This window comes from Sphaerodactylus townsendi, unplaced genomic scaffold (assembly GCF_021028975.2).
Source record: "Sphaerodactylus townsendi isolate TG3544 unplaced genomic scaffold, MPM_Stown_v2.3 scaffold_18, whole genome shotgun sequence".
In the NCBI taxonomy this organism is placed as follows: domain Eukaryota; kingdom Metazoa; phylum Chordata; class Lepidosauria; order Squamata; family Sphaerodactylidae; genus Sphaerodactylus; species Sphaerodactylus townsendi.
This window is the reverse complement of record NW_025950341.1, coordinates 2,499,338-2,515,891: the sequence shown is the minus strand read 5'-3', so window position 1 is coordinate 2,515,891 and position 16,554 is coordinate 2,499,338. Positions and strand designations below refer to the sequence as shown.

General features: G+C 45.5%; 1 protein-coding gene across 5 annotated transcripts in view; it reads left to right on the top strand.

Annotated features, from left to right (window-relative positions):
- The first annotated feature begins 397 nt into the window (after positions 1-397).
- The window catches only part of CUNH1orf21 (chromosome unknown C1orf21 homolog), a 175,882-nt gene continuing 159,725 nt past the window's right edge, over positions 398-16,554 (top strand). For 2 of the 5 annotated variants that reach the window (XM_048482511.1, XM_048482507.1), the window contains exon 1: positions 398-640. The gene's annotated coding sequence lies outside the window, so the exon portion shown is untranslated. Of the gene's footprint in view, positions 653-1,270; positions 1,408-16,554 lie in introns of those variants that run through there. The other 3 variants (XM_048482509.1, XM_048482506.1, XM_048482510.1) reach the window with 2 other exon arrangements.

Sequence of the window (16,554 nt, the reverse complement as noted above, 5' to 3'; positions counted from 1 at the left end):
ACCCAACACCAACCCTTCTCATAACTGACAGCTTTACAGTGCTGGAGTCACACCCAGGGGCAAGTCGTAGTGATTCTGGGACAGGGCCCCCTATACCTCCCCTGTCCTCGCCTCATGAAAAACAGTCAAGAGCTGCTGCCATCAGAAGCCGGTCGCCCAATCTTGGGACAGCTTGGCGCGTTGCAGTCCCGGGTTATTTTTCTCCCGCGCCAGACGGTGGAGTTTGGTTCCGGAGGCGCTTCCGTGGAAAGAAGCCTCGCGGGGTCTCTTGTCAAGTAGACACGCATGCTCCATTGCAACGTGAGGATGCCGCGTCGACAACCCGAGTGCTTTTCTGGCCCCCTCCCCTGTATTTCTTTCGCCGTCCAAACGCCAGAGCGCGTCCCGCCCCTTCCTCGGCGCAGTCCCGCCTCTCACTCCCCGGAGAGGCCGCCCGACGCCTGGCCGCGTTGACTCGTTGGGGCTCGGCAGGCAGAAGGGGCAGAGCTCCGCGCTTCCAGGTCCTGCTCCTTCACGCGTCCGCGTCGATTCACACGACCTCTCCCTCCCTGCCTGCCTTTCCTTTCCGCGCCAGGAGCTGACCCAGAGCGCGCGGGGCTGGAGCGCAGCCGCCCTGCCGGGGGGGCCAAGCCAGACAGCGGTAGGTGCTGCGGTGAGTGTGCAGCCGTGTGCATCCCCCACCAAAAAAACGGCCTAACGAAGGGGGGGGGGGTTTGAAGAAGGAGGGAGGGGGGTGCAGGGCAGAGATGCTGCCTCCTCCAGCCCCGAGGAGGCCTGCACTTGGCTTGCCTTTTGCAGCTGAGCTTTTTTGCAGAGGCGGCTGGAGCCACGCGAGCCCCCCCCCCCCCCCCCCCAAGTTTCCAGGGGCTTGCTTGCCTTTCCTGCTTTTTTGGGCGGGGGGGGGGGGCGATATGCTTGCAGTTGAGTGGGGCCCTCCGGGGTTTGATCCCCTCGCTCCTCTCCCCCCCCCCCTTCAGTTATGAAGCCCCTTTCGCCTTTTGGTGCGTTGGTGATGGCTCCGGCTGAGTGGACCACACAGTGCTGGAGGGCTGGCGCCGATTTGGCTTCTGGGTTTGGCAAAAGGGCAGCTGTCTGGTTTGTTCTAGAGGTGCAGCAGCAGAGGAATAGAGGAGGGGAGGGATTAGGGTGGGGGGTGGGGGTTGTTTTGCATTCGGCGTAGTGTTGTGCCCTGTGTGGGGAAAAATCGTCTCCCGCATTTGGCATCACCTTGGAAAAACCGAATTAATTGGAATATTCCAGACCAGTCGTGGAAGGCTTTGGTCTCAGCGAAGGGGAGCACCAGATTTGCTAAGAGTTGACAGCCTTGTGCCTGCTGCTTGTGACCATGCCAAACAATTGGCTGCAGGTTTTCCTTTGGGAATAATGAACTGACTGGAAAGAACTTCTGTAAGTCTTGAGATCCTGCCTCTGCCGCCTTTTCCGCACCAGCAAATGCATTTCTCCACGCAGTGTCTGAGAGTCAGCCAGCATTTACACCGTCCCTGACTTAACTGTAGATGTCAGGCTGTGCTTAGCCAGATACACAGTGCAAGGAGGGATTTTTACCCTCTCTCTTCAAGAGGCGGGAGGAGGGCTTCCTGTTTGTTTACAGAATCGGATCAGCATCATCAGAAGTTAGGCTTGTCTCTTCTGTATTAAGCAGACTGGGCCTGGAAGCGTCATCAGGAATACCTGGCAGGGTGTTGTAGGCTGCGAAGAGTGGATTTTTGTTGGCCTGATGCAAAAGCTGACTTGATGTATATCTCAGTGCTGTTGTTTTTAAATAGAGTCTGCTGCGCCAGGGGTTGGTTCTGTTGGCTTTAGAGGGCGATGCAGTCTTTCTGTTCAAGCACCCACCCATCCCTCCTTGTGTGCTGGGATTTTAGAACTAGCTTATGGATGTATGTTCATTTTTGGATGATTCTAGTGTAGTGGTATAAACAAGGTGTAACAAATTGGACACCCAGTCAGAATGTTGTGTTATTGACCCTGGCATCTCTTCAAATGCTGTTTCTGATAGTTGAATCGGATTGCAGATGCAGTTTTATTTATAACTAGCGGGGCCCGGCCACGCGTTGCTGTGCAGTTTTCCTTCTCATCACAGTCCGCAACCCACATAGATGTCCATGCAGGTCCAATGATCCGCAGCATAGCCTTTGGGGTGGTCAAATGGAATCCCTCTTTCCCTTTTCAATTCACATTGTTATATGGTGGTGTCTTGTTTTTTTAGTATAAGGTAACCCTTTCCATTCCACAACAGAACTGTCCAGAGTGCGAATCCCGCTGTCCATGAGGCTGGTTGACACGCACAGTCCTGGCTTGGGTAAGGCAGAACTGGGGCAAGGAGGCTATCCCAGTCAGGCAGCAGAGGCAGGGTGGTGAGGCGCTCAGATCGAGGCCAGCTCTCTGGGTTCTTAAAGGGCCATGTGCAAAAGAAGCGGAGCCAGTAGTGGTGGCTCGCCCCCAGCCCGTGGATTTTCTTAGAAAAAAAAGGCAAACTCCAGCTCGCTTTTAGTAAAAGAGAGCTGTGGTGAATATGGGTGAGGAAGTGGGTAAGTGGTGGTTGGATGTGCGGGAGGGCAGAGTGAGGTGTGTGAAGATGAACTGGATGTGTATGAAAGTATGTGTGTTATGTGCTAGCAGTGGGTGAGGCACAGAGAGTGAAAGTTACCTGCATGTGAGGGGGGGAAACCCCACCTGGTGTCTTACACGGCAAAGTGTATATGTGTTTCACTTCCAGTCGTATTACCTAACAGTGTTACCTATTTACTGTTTTCAATGCTCATCTCTGTCCATCTGCGTGAACATTTTAAGCCCTCATACCAAGCCCTCAGGCCACAGACAGGCTGCACGAACATTCTAAGGGTGACAGTGAAACAGAGGCAGCTTCATGGCCTGGTGCGCCAGGAAAAAGACATTTTACCTGGCTCAGGTATGGACTTTCGGCGATTTGAAGGTCCAATTACCTGCCCGCAACAGGGAGGAATGTCATGTGAAAATTTGGGGGCGATCCGTCCAGCCGTTTCGGCGTTAGGGAGTGACTAACAAAGTCACTGTTTGCTTTTTATATATATAGATTAAATTTATATACTGCTCGATATATATCATGGAGCATTAAAAAAATCAGGTGGTTTGTTACTTGCATGTGTTGCCCAGTCCTTCAAAGTGGGAAAGAGAAGGATTGATTACTTGGCCTCTGAGGCTTATGTTTAAATCTTCCTCTGCAAATGTTTGTCCAACCATTTTTAAAAACTCTCCTAAAGAGGTGATTTTACAACCTCCCTAAAGCATTTTGGCCCAGTGCTGACCAGCCAGCCTAGTTATTTTCTTGTCATTTTGAAAGCATTTCTATATTCCTAGCATTGATGTTATAGAGCTGCCCCTGTCCTTTCTCGGACCCCTGCATTATTTTTAGACAGGCCTCATTCTCTCCCCCAGTCACTTTCTTTTTGTTGAGGCCATCCAAATCTTTAAAAAATTAAGAATTTTCCAGATAGTTGAAGAATAAGCAAAGATAACTGCCAAAATGGAAATAAGTAAGACACAGTTTATCACAAAGAAAGTTTATCACTAATAGAAGTAATTATCGCATATAAAACAATAAACAAAATAATTGAAACTTCAACACTGAACATGTATGCATAGTATAAATTTAGAAACAGGGTGCGGGGCGGGTTTGACATTTCCACTGAATGAGCAATATTGTATGCACAAAAATAATTCACCTTCTGAAAAAGGTCTGACGCTATCAGGATTTTCATTAACGAGGGTAGAACATGCTGACCGGTTTTTACTGAATTCATCAGATGGTGAGCGTAATGCTTCACAAATGAAAAGTTAACTCATCCATCAATATTTCAATCCACATTATGTTGTGACAGAATTCAGCACAAAGTCTTGTGGTTGTTTTCCATTTCCTAGCAATTTCTAATCTTGTAGCTGAGAGAAGGCAATGGATTTTTATTTTGTCCCTAGTAATGATAGACAGGGATTCTCTGTGCTTATCTTACTGATCGCCTCTTGGATCTGAATCTTAAAAATATGTTCATATACATAATTATATAACCAACATGTACAGAGATACTTTCCATGCAATTGACAGCTGCTGGAACAATCGTTTCTCAGCCTCTTGGCTAAGATCATATGCAACAGCATTTTTGTGCTGAATTGTTTTCAAGAGTACCCTGAAAGTGACTACTACAAAAATATTAAAACTGGTATATTAGTAAACTGCAGCCAGAAATGGGGGCGACAGAAACCCTCCACATTTTATTATGATACTTTAATTTGTTGTCTGGAGGATGATTCTCTCTTGCTGCTGGCAATTTGACCAGGTACTGTTTACAAACTCGCTTTTGAAGGCAATATCAGATTTCCTTGCAGCCCTACTAGGTTGTCATGATTGATATTTCTTTGTAAACAAACCACCTCATGGTCTTTAGCAATACTGAATGCCAGAAGTGAGTGTCTAGATGTCTCTTTCTGTATACATAATAGAGCTAATTACTAATAGAAGTTTAGTGTATGTCCAAATTCTACCCACACCCTCCCCAAACATACACAAATCAATGTAGTCTTGGATCCTTCAACTTGCCTTATGCAAGTAATGGCTTTCATCAGTGCTTGCATGCTACATTGCTTTTTATCTTTTAAAAATATTTAATGGCAACACAATTTTAATAGTCATATCAATAGAGGTGACACATTCTTTCTTGGACTCTGCCTGTTGGAGGGTACGCTCCTTGGGAGGTGTTGCTAATTACTGTGATTAGTTTTCTGCAAAAGCTTGCTGGCATGGGTGAGTAGTCAAGAGCTGGGTCTCTGTCATGGGGCTGGCAGGGAAGACAATTTAAGCCCTGGTATTGCTAGAAGTTGTAATTTACAGGTATGTTGCCCACTGTCTGAATAGCTGGCTGCTGGGCAACGTGACACGAAGATTATGACTTTTTGTTTTTCTCTGTACAATTATTTGTTTTGAAAATCCATGTTATGTTCCTGGCTTAATAGCCCATGTTATAGCTGCAGCAAAGCACAGCAGGGTGTGTGTTTTTATTGTGCAATAAGGTTTGGTGGCTGAAACCCATTCTTCTTCAATTTATGTCTTGCAACATATGCTGGAGTTTGGCTCTCATTGGATGGCATCTGCTGCTGTGTGCCATCTTGCAACATACAGAGTTCTGCAACAGAAGCAGTGGGCCAATTGTGCTGAAACTTTCCTTTTGTTGCTTTTGACTCTTTGAAACGAGGGCTCCGATGCAAATGGGCTTTGCCAAAAACAGAGCACCTTCTTTAAATCCGCCTGTCAAAACAGGAGGACTGGTTGGTGCTGACAGCCTCATGCAGTTCAGATGTGCTAACAGGTCACACAGCTTCACAGAAATAAACATCTGTAATAGGTGACAGTAACGAATTATACCAGAGCCTTCTGGGCCAAATGTTTGGCTGGATATTTTGGATCAGTGACCATTTAGTGTTCTACCTCTCTTCGTTTGCTAGATAAGTTACTCCTTTTGGTCCATTGTCTTTTCTCCATTTCCTCTTCTGACCTCCCTCTTCTCTTTTAGAGCCTGGCTTCTATGCCTCCTTTCCAGCTTTGCCTCAGTTGAGACTTCTGTTGTTGGAAGGAGCAGGAAATGTGGTAAACATATTGTAGTAGGATATCTAGAATGAGGCTTCTCAAGCAGTGTGAATGGCTAACAATCATTGGCCTATTTCACAGGGCTGCTGGAGCAGTGACTGAGATAATGTATGTGAAGCTTTCAAAAAAGCTCTTAAAATATTGTATCATAATTGTTTCTGAGCGAAGCAATGTTATAGCCCTTCTGTGCATGAAGGACAAAACTCATATTGCAGTGACATTGTGTTGATGTCGCTCCCAGGTCTTGTATTTAAGATTCCAGTAGTAGTATTTAGGGCATGTAATGTCCATGTCTTTTTGTGTTGTGGGGAAAGGGGTTCAAGGAAGTCTTTGCCATTCTGTATAGGAAATGGAGTTTGCAACGCCTGGGAAAGGTGACATCCTGTAATGCTATCCTGGCCTTGTCTGATTGTGTGCCAGTAGAGCTTCCTGCCATTGGCTACTTTGTGTAATTAAAAGGCCAATGAAAAATTGGGACAGGGTTACACTAGCTTGCGGAAAAGCCACCAGAGTTTTGCAGCATGGCTGTGTCCTTATGGATGATGTTAAAAGGTGCAGCCACTGCAACTATGCCCTTTATGGAGGGCAAGATCAAAGTGCTTTCTCTGCCTGTGTTTCGGGCAGTGTGATTATGCCCAAGGACCATCCCCGTCTCTGGTCAGCTGTGAGATGTTATGCAATATCGTTGTGATTGAGATTATGGACACTAGGTATATATGTCAAAGGCAGAAATTGACTGGCATAGGAAAATTTATTTTCAAGCTAATCAACATGGGTGCTGTTGAAGTATAAAAAGATAAAGCAAATAATGTTCTTAAAGCATATTGCTTTCCTCTCATTTTAACCTTGAAAATTCATCCAAGGCTTTGGACTTGGATGAGAATTACTCTACTGTATCCTATTTCACATAAAATGTTAGTAGATCATATATTCCTCCGCCACAGAACAAAGCATGCCAGACCTTCTTTGTTGTATAATGCTCTGCCTGGCACCTACCTAGCTCTGCTCCACCCAACCATTTGAAAATACAAATACATTTTGTCATAAAAGCTCTTGTATCAAAGTACCATGTTCGGTAATGCACAGTGATGGTTTTGACAAAGGCAATGTGTAAAAATGAATCATAATTCTCACATTCGTATGAGATTATTTTTTTTCAGCTCAACTGATCAAACTAACATCTTTATGTGAAACGGAATATTATGATCTTCTTCTGTTAGATCTTCTTCTAACAGTTTTGTGAATTGGCCTGGGACAAAATAGTGGATCAAATATGTTAAAAGTTCCATGTCCCTTGTGCAGAAGGTCTGGGTGAAAGTCTCAAGGAATTCTTATTAGCAAATTATTAGAATGTAAAGTTAACTAGAAAATCTGCTATCTTGTTGGCATAGATATGTTCATAACATACAGCATAACATATCACATGGTATTATTTGCTAAAGTAACTTTGAAACTCCCAAGTAACCTTCTGGCAGATAAGTTCTTGTGCTGGAGACCAGCTGATGTAATGGCATTGTATTTTAGTGATTTTCTAAAAATGTATTTTAAACTTCCATCTCTTGAAGGAATTTGTAATGGTCTGTGGTTAATGTAAATAAATAAAACTAAATTGAGCTTGTGCTATGAAATGCCCCCTTGGACATAGTGGGTTGCAAACAATAAACTGTAAACAGGGCAAAGCTTGTAAAATGGAATTGCTCTACCTTTCAGGTTTATTGCCTGCCCTTTCCTATAACAGACACCATGTGAAATAGGTGGGGCTGAGAGAGTTTGGAGAGAACTGTGACTAGCCTGAGGTCACCCAGCAAGCTTCATGTGTAGGAGTGGGGAAACAAACCTGATTCACCAGACTAGCATCCACCACTCTTAACTGCCTCACCATGCCAATGTACATGTTAAACATATACACCAATTATGGTTGGGCTATATTCTCTATGAGCCAACGTGGCGTGCTGGTTAAGATGTCAGACTGTGAGCATGTGTGTTTGTTTGTGTGAACTGCTGTCAAGTCATTTCTGACTTACGGTGACTCAGTAAATCAATGTCCTCCAAAACATCCTATCATGAACAGCCTTGCTAAGATCTTGCAAACTGTGGCTCCCTTATAGTCAGTCTCACGTTGGGCCTTCCTGTTTTCCTGTTGCCTTCCATTTTTTCTAACATTATTGTCTTTTCAGGTGACTCTGGTCTTTTCAGTATGTGACCAAAATACGACAGGCTCAGTTTGGTCATTTTAGTTTCTAGGAACAGTTCAGGCTTGATCAGATCTGGAACCCATTTATTTGTTGTTGCTTTTTGGTGGTCCACGGTATCTGTAACACTCCTTCCAACACAACATTTCAAAGAAATGTATTTTCTTCCTGTCAGCTTTCTTTATTGTCCAGCTTTCATACTCAACCATAGTAATAGGGAATACCATGGCATTAATTAGCTTGATCTTGGTTGCCAGTAACAGTTCCTTGGACAAGAATCTTTTCTAGCTCCTTGATGGCTGCCCTTCCGAGTCTCAGTCTCCTTCTGATTTCTTGGCTTCAGTCTCCCTTTTGGTTGATGATGGAACCAAGGATAAGGAAGTCTTCAACAATTTCAATTTCCTAATTGTTCACGTTAAAGCTGAGTAGTTCTCCGGTAGTCATTGCTTTTGTCTTCTTGATGTTCAGCTGTAGTCCTGCTTTGGCACTTTCTCCTTTAGCTTTCAGCTGTAGTCATTTCAAGTCTTTACTGTTTTCTGCCAGTAATGTAGCATCATTGGGATATCTCATAATCTAAATCTCATCCATCTTTTCTGATGATGTGTTCTGCATACAGTTGGAAGAGTTAGAGAGATAAAATACGCCCATGCCTAACACTTTCTGACTGGAAAAAATTCTTTTTCTCCATAGTCTGTCCTAACAGTAACATCTTGTCCAGAGTACAGGTTGTGCATCAAACCAATCAGATGCTATGACATACTTATTTTCCTATAGAACAAGCCATAGTTTTTCATGATCCACACAGTCAAAAGCTTTGCTTTCCTTGAAACACAAGCTGATTTTTTTAAAATTCTCTCATATTCTTCAGTAACCAACATAAATTTGTAACATGATCTATAGGGCTTTCCTTTTCTGAACCCAGCTTGATCACCAGACGTTTCTGGTTCCATATGTGGTAACAGTCTTCATGTAAGATTTTGAGCAGTCCTTTGCTCATGTGAGAAATTAATCTGATGGGCTGATAGTTGCTGCAATCTTTGATGTCTCCTTTTTTTGGGTACTGGAATGTAAACTGACCTTTTCCAGTCTGTAGGCCACTTTTTCCCCCCACCCCCCATATTTGTTGGCATATTCTGTCAAGATTTTGATGAACTCGGTTACTGTGGTTTGAAATAGCTCTGTTGATATCCCATCTGTTCCCAGTGATTTGTTTCTTCCAACTGCTCTCAGTGCAGCTTTTACTTCACTTTCTAAAACTGTAGGCTCTTCTTCAAGAGGTTCTTATTGGAAGGAATCAGTACCATCCTTTCATCTCTTCTACATAGTTCAGGGGTAGGGAACCTGCGGCTCTCCAGATGTTCAGGAACTACAATTCCCATCAGCCTCTGTCAGCATGGCCAATTGGCCATGCTGGTAGGGGCTGATGGGAATTGTAGTTCCTGACCCCCCCCCCCCCCCCCCCCCCCCCCCCCCCCCCCCCCCCCCCCCCCGCCCCCCCCCCCCCCCCCCCCCCCCGCCCCCCACGCCCCCCCCCCCCCCGCCCCCCCCCCCCCCCGCCCCCCCCCCCGCCGAGCCCGGGGCCCCCCCCCCCCCCCCCCCCCCCCCCCCCCCCCCCCTCCCCAGCCCCCCCCCCCCCCCCCCCCCCCCCCCCCCAACCCCCCCCCCCCCCCACCCCCCCCCCCCCCCACCCCCCCCCCCCCACCACCCCCCCGCCCCCACAACCCCCCCCCCCCCCACCCCCCCCCCCCCCCCCCCCCCCCCCCCCCCACCCCCCCCCCCCCCCCCCCCCCCCCCCCCCCACCCCCCCCCCCCCACATCCCCCGCCCCCCCAACGCCCCCCGCCCCCCCAAGAACCTGCGGCTCTCCAGATGTTCAGGAACTACAATTCCCATCAGCCTCTGTCAGCATGGCCAATTGGCCATGCTGGTAGGGGCTGATGGGAATTGTAGTTCCTGAACATCTGGAGAGCCGCAGGTTCCCTACCCCTGAATAGTTGTTGCAATAGGATCTGGTAAACCCAGGTTTGAATCCCCACTCTATGGAAACTTGCTGGGTGACCTTGGGCCAGTAACACACACCCAGCTTCTGCCCTGACAAGTATTTGGATGGGACCTTCAAAGAAAACCAGGGCCATGACACAGAGGAAGGCAAGGTAAACTTTTCTTGCCTAGAAAACCCAATGGGGTAGCCATGTCAGCTATGACTTGACAAAAAATTACGATGTCAAGCCAAATTTCAAAATGCACTAAGCAGACTTATGTGTGTGTCTGCAGAAGTGAGTGTCTTATAGTATTCAAAATTTGAATCAAAGATGTTAGAAACCCAACATAAACTGTGAAGAAAAAGCTCTATTATTAGTGATCACAAACTTTTTTGATATTTGGCTCTCCACTTCCCTCTTTAGAGAGCCAGCGTGGTAAAGTGGTTAAGAGCAGGTAAATTTTAATCTGGAGAATCGGGTCTGATTCCCCACTCCTTCACCTGAGTGGCAGAGGCTTATCTGGTGAACCAAATGTGTTTTGGCACTCCTGCATTCCTGCTGGGTGACCTTGGGCTAGTCACAGTTCTTCGGAACTCTCTCAGCCCCACCTACCTCACAAGGTGTCTGTTGTGGGGAGAGGAAAGGAAAGGAGTTTGTAAGCCACCTTGATTCTCTTTACAGCAGAGAAAGGTGGGGTATAAATCTAAACTCTTCTTCTTCTTCTTCTTGAATATATTGGCTTGAATTCAGTGGTAATTTTTACTGATGGAAGAAATTTCCATCAGTGGAATGGGACTTCTTCAATTCTCCCTTCCATGTCCCATGTTCCTCTGCAGTCCCAAATGCCCCTCATGTTATTCCAGTATGAAGGGGGAATTGATCAGCAGCAGGGGGATAGGGAGGCCATTTCAAATCTCTGGATCGTGGAAATCCCCCACTGGATCAAAGCCATTTTCTATAGTGAGATAAATGCTCTCCCGTGAAGCCTGCTGTTTGTGTTAACCTACAGACAGCTGTAACAGTTCACTGCATTGCCTCTCTAGATCATTTACACTTGCCGGGACAAAAAAGCAACCCAGTAGGAAAATCATTGATTTTAGTGGGGTTGTTGAATATTTCTTATGGCTTTTTAGGAGCAGAGATAAACCTGTAAATAGTAAGTGACTATGCTTTGGGAGATGGTGTTTGTTCATGTACAAGTAACAGTGTTCCTAAAAGGACAGAATTGTAGAGCTACTTTTCTATTCATTTTACCAAAAGAATTGCACTGAGAGAGGAATTTTATCCCAGAATATTGTACAAGGGTTCTAAGTGGTTATGCAACTTGACTTGGTGAGCAGGGACACATTTTCTAAATCTTACTTAATATTTGGAGTTTTGTACCAGAGACAGAAACTTTTAGCTAAAGTAAAAGCTGCACATGGATTTTGGCATGCCAAAGGGCAGCATCAGCGACTGTAATCGTGATTTCTGCCAGAAATATATAATCTGTGTCTGTTAAAGGGCTAATGCAACACTTTGGGGATCAGAGGAAGATTTATAAACTGCATAAGAAGCTTTGCATTAAAAACCAAGGAAGCAGTTGTTGAGAGATCCTGTGACCAGCTGTGTGATCTCTGAAATGTGTGCTTCTGATGAAGATTTGGCCCATTCTGCTAGAATAGTGGGTTTCACCAAATTTCTTTCAGCAAATCCCTTTTTGCAACTTGTACATTAACTTAGGAACCTTGTACAAGCAGAAATGGCAATGCCATGTTATAAATTTGACTCTCCCCCTGTTTTTAAACCATACTGTATAACTAAAGGAGCTTTTGAGTCTTGGGATGCACATGTCCCAACCATTACATTCTTAGGAGTTGTCCATCTTCTAAGACTGTATCTGTGTTCAGGACTGATCTCTTAATGCCAGGATAATATAATGGCAATTCTTGATGGCACGGTTCAACATCAGTATTTTTGTGTAATAAAAACAAAGGTGCTTTTGGAGCAGGATGAGACCATTGTCTTCCTTTGTTCTTTGGAGGTTGATGACCATTGCCTCTAAGCAAAAGGCTTCTTTCTTTAGGGATGGACAGCTCTCCTGCTCTTGCAGCAAGGTAATTATTAAGCGAGGTCATTATTAAGTCAAGATATGCATGGTTGAGTACCATTTCTCACATTTGTTGCTTCTCCACTAGAAACTGTGCCTTCATCTCTCTCCGCTTTGTAGCTATTTGGGAGTCAGGGCCTCCTCCTGATATGCTGTATGTATGCTTGGGCCCTAAGTGCTGGGCTGTATTCTGTAATTGGGCATTTTTGTCATGCTGAAACATCCATCTGCAGTTGTTGAGCGGGAAACGAGTGTCACTATGCACCATTGTAGCAAGTAGTTCACCAAGTCGTAATGTGCAGTGAACATCGTAACTACAAGAGATGTTAAATCTTGTACCTACTTGGACAAGGTACATGCTGAAGTAAAGGAAAAATAAAAGTGGATTCACTTGTTTGAGGAAAATTTAAATCCTTTGTGGAAGTGAAACAAACTTAGGCTGTTTCCGCACGGCCGTAAGGGCGCCTCCACGCCGGCAGGAATTCCGCCAGCGTGGAGGCGGAGGCCGTTCGCATGCAGGCATGCGGACGGCCTCTGGAGAGGCCGGCAGACGGCAGGCGGCTCCACATGGAGCCGCCTCTTCCCCCCTTCCCTTTCCCATGTACCTCTCGTGTCGCCATCCTGCTGGCCTCCTCAGCCCCGCCCACGCTGCCCTCCGACCTCCAGGGGTTGGAGGACAGCGAGGGAGGGACTTAGGAGGCCAGCAGGACGGCGACACGAGAGGTACATGGGAAAGGGAAGGGGAAACAGCGTGTTCCCGGCAGCACGGTTCGCACCGCGCCGCCGGGAAGACTCTTTCCCCTTTAAAGGGTTGTTGTTTAGGGCGGCCTTACACCGCCCTGGGGGAGGGGGAGCGCAGTCAGGTCGGCGCTGCTGTGTTGCAGCAGCGCTGCCTGTGCGAACGGCGGCCTGGGGGCGGCGTTTTTACCGCCCCCAGGCCGTCGTTTTTGGCCCGTGCGGAAAGGGCCATAGATTGTTCTGGGAAGTATCACCAGTAAATCTTTTCCAGTGCCCTTTTTGATTCAGTCTCACCATCGATCTGTTAAGATGGATATCAAGTGCAAAATGAAAACTAAAATTTTTGAGGTTGTGTTGGGATGGGGTGTGTCTGTATCATTTGTTGCTGCTTATTTTTTATTTTATTTTATCTTAACTTATTTTTTTAGCTCAGTTTCTATTCTCACAACTACTCTGTGAGGAAGGTTAGACTGCAAGTCTGACTAGCCAAAGGTAAGCCAGTGGGCTTCCAGGGCAGAGTAGGGATTCAAACCTGAATCTCCTACAACCATTCAGTCCTACTACTATGCCATGCTGGCTTTTCTTGACATCAAAAGCTTCTGGAAGAGAGAATGTGGCCTGAAAGGCTGTACATTTCTTTGTTAAGAGAAAAGGTGGATGTGTATTTTCAATTCTATTATTGGGGGGAAAGTTTCCCCACACTTAACAGTATTGTTGCTTTAGCTGAGGCCTGGCCAGTGTGTGAAGCTACAGAGTCTGACTTCAAATGAATTGATAGAGCCGATTTTCTATGATGTATTTTTAAAAGATTGCTGACTAAGTGTCCTTCAGTTTTTAAAAAGGCACAGGTCTTGACTTCCTCCCCACGAGGCTGCAGCTGGGATGTTTCCCTCTTCGTTTCCACCTATTCTGATAATTTGCATTATACAGGATAGCCTCCTAAATTAACATTCGGTGGCAGTTCTGTCTGTATATACTTTATAGTGAGACTTGGTTTTAAATTAATAGTATTTGGTGTTAACTAAGATCAGCTTGAGGAGTAATCTCTGTCTTCTGGCTGCAGTCTAAAGGGTTTTTTTTAGCATTCCAAAGACAAATGAGCCTCTCTTTTTTCCATTTCTGACAAACCTGTAATGTTTTCAAGAGGAAACACTTCATTCCTATGTCAAAACAGGGCTTCAGGCCCAAACAAGGAATCCTCTGACAAATTGATGGTGCAGAAGTGGAAAGCTCCCCTCCCCCATCTGCAGCCTTGGATTACTGAGTCAAATGTTAATGTGATTTCTTTTGCAGGAAAAATGTTCCTTCCAAAGGGCCCTGGAAACCAAATTATTAGTCTCTTCTAGAGCTGACTGCTCAGAAGGCTGCTGCATCGCTGCTGCTGCTGATGTCAGTGAGAAGTGAATTGGTTGCACCCACGGCTAACAGTCGAACTGTTACCCAGGATGAAGACACAGCCTCTCAGTAATGGGGGAAAACTAGCTCAGAGCAGACTGCTTATTAATGTTGCAAGAGGTTGGGTAGGGAATCTTTAATACCAATGTATACAAAGATCAGCTCTTGGAAGAAAATCCACAGAGAGGAATATAATGCAAATTTGGCAATATTTATTGTAGGGATAAGTGGTTCAAAAGCACTCGATTCAACGCAATAAACACAGACACAAAGAGTTCCTAAGATATAAATAGGTTGGAAAATAGGTTTGGAATAGAAAGGGGTATGGATCTATATATATGTATCTATATGGGTAATACGACTTGATCGCAACATGAAGATCCTGGATTCAGAACCAAACGGCCAGTATCTGGTTCCAGGGAGCAGCATGTGGGGCACAGTGACAAAGACAGAAAGGTGTCAATGGCACTGGGCTATTGGCCCTTTGGAAGGTAGGATATTTATAGGACAAAGAGCCACTTTTGAGGGGTGTCAGGAGAGAAGTTACTTACAAAAGGAAATATCTGGGTTAAGATAATCAGGGGAGACAATGTCGTCAGGGGTCCTCTTGTGGCTGGAAATGAGTATCCATTCATCAGGGCTAGTGTATCGTGTTGAGAACACATTCTTCTTTGGCTGTGGAGCTGAAAATGTGCTGCTATGGCAAGCAAGCTGAGAGCATGAGAACAGAAAGGAAAAAAATTACTGGAAGTTCCTTGTAGGTAGACCTGGCTATTGCCAGAGAATGAGGTGCCCATCTCTGCAATGCCAGCATCACCCTTTAGGCTGGCACGCGGGCAGGGATACCTGTGAATAATCTTTACCCCCACTATGCCAGGGCAACATGGTAACAGAACACCATCATGGTGATGAGTGATGAAAACTGATTTCAGACTGAAAGACAGGTTGTAATGATGGCTAATTTAGAAAGGGTATGCTTTTCTCTTGTTGCTAGCAGGCAGGGGTGTGGCTGGGTCTGACCCCACAGGGCTAAATGGGCGGGAAGCACAAGTATGGTCAGGTCATAGTCCAATAGGTCAAGGCAGGCGTCAGGCAAGGCGTAGTCAGGTCACTGTCCAATAGGTCAAGGCACGGGAGAACTGAGGAGCAGCTGGGAATCGATGAAGAACCAGGCACGCAGCAGCAACAGGTAACACACTTGTTGCAACTAGGCAGAAGCAAGCTCACAACAAGGCTGATAAAAAGAGCCTTGTTCAATGGGCAGGGATTCTGCAAGGAGTTAGTCCTCATCAGATGCAGAGACTTTCAATCTCCCATATCTTGCTGCCAAATGAGCACTCCTTTGCTTCTGCAGTAGCAGCCTCTGCTTTTGCCTCTTATGCACATCTGGCTCATCACTGGGTTCCCTAAGAGGATCTGCGGGCTCCTCCACCTATATGTCATCAGGCAGGAAAGGGCTGGGAGTTGGCTCTGCTACCTGGTCTTCCTCAGGAGCAGCCAACTCTGGCTGCACTGTGTCCTCAGATTCTGATAAGTACCCAAGGGCTGGCTCATGATACCCCCATTTGTATTCCTAAATCCTATAAGATTTTAACATGCTTAAATTACGTCAGAGAAGAGCCTCCTTAGAACCTGTCCCAGAACATACTGAAGTTCACCTACTGTATGTTATTTTTTAGCAGTTCTTACAAATGCACTGAATGTGAACTGCTTTGAAATCTAGGAAGTTCTATATAACTGTACTGTGAACTGGGGAAAGAAATCCTTCCCCAGGTAATTAATTTCTGGTCTGAGTCTGCTTGTCAATATCATTGGAGCTTCAAGCTGCTGAAAGGTTGGTTGTTATATTATATATCACAAATTGTCAAAAAGTTGGAAGTGGTATGAAAGGACACTACAAATGACTGTTCCTTAAATATTAAGGCTGCAATCCTGTATGCGCTTAATTTGGAATAGTTCCATTGTCTATAAAATGAAACCTCCTTCTGAGTAAACATGGATAGCATTGGACTCATAATTCACAAAGAACGTACATGGAACCTGTGAGACTGTTATCTTTATGCATATCTGAATATGGTTGTTCCAGCTAACTAAGTTCTAGATACTTTGCCTTCTTGTTGGGGTAGTTACAATATTTAATAAACTAATCTATTAATCAAATAAATCAAGTGATGCTTACAAGTTTGGTATTGCCTTGAAGGAGAATAGATGGGTTGCTGTGATCACTATCTGTGCAAGTGCAGAGAACACATTGAAACACCTCCAAGATGTATAGTGAAACTAAATAATTAAAAAAAAACCAAAACCAAAAAGACAAGCCATCAATTAGGTGATGATGGTTGGTCTGAAATGCAGTTGTCCGGATCCTTATGAGAACACCTTGGAGAATACATGTTATACCACTACTCTGCCAGCTGCATTGGCTCCAGATAGGCTTCCCGGTCAAATTCAAGGTGCTAGTGTTAACTTTAAAGCCTTTAATGGTCTGGGGTCCTCATACCTTCACAATTGCCTCTCCCAT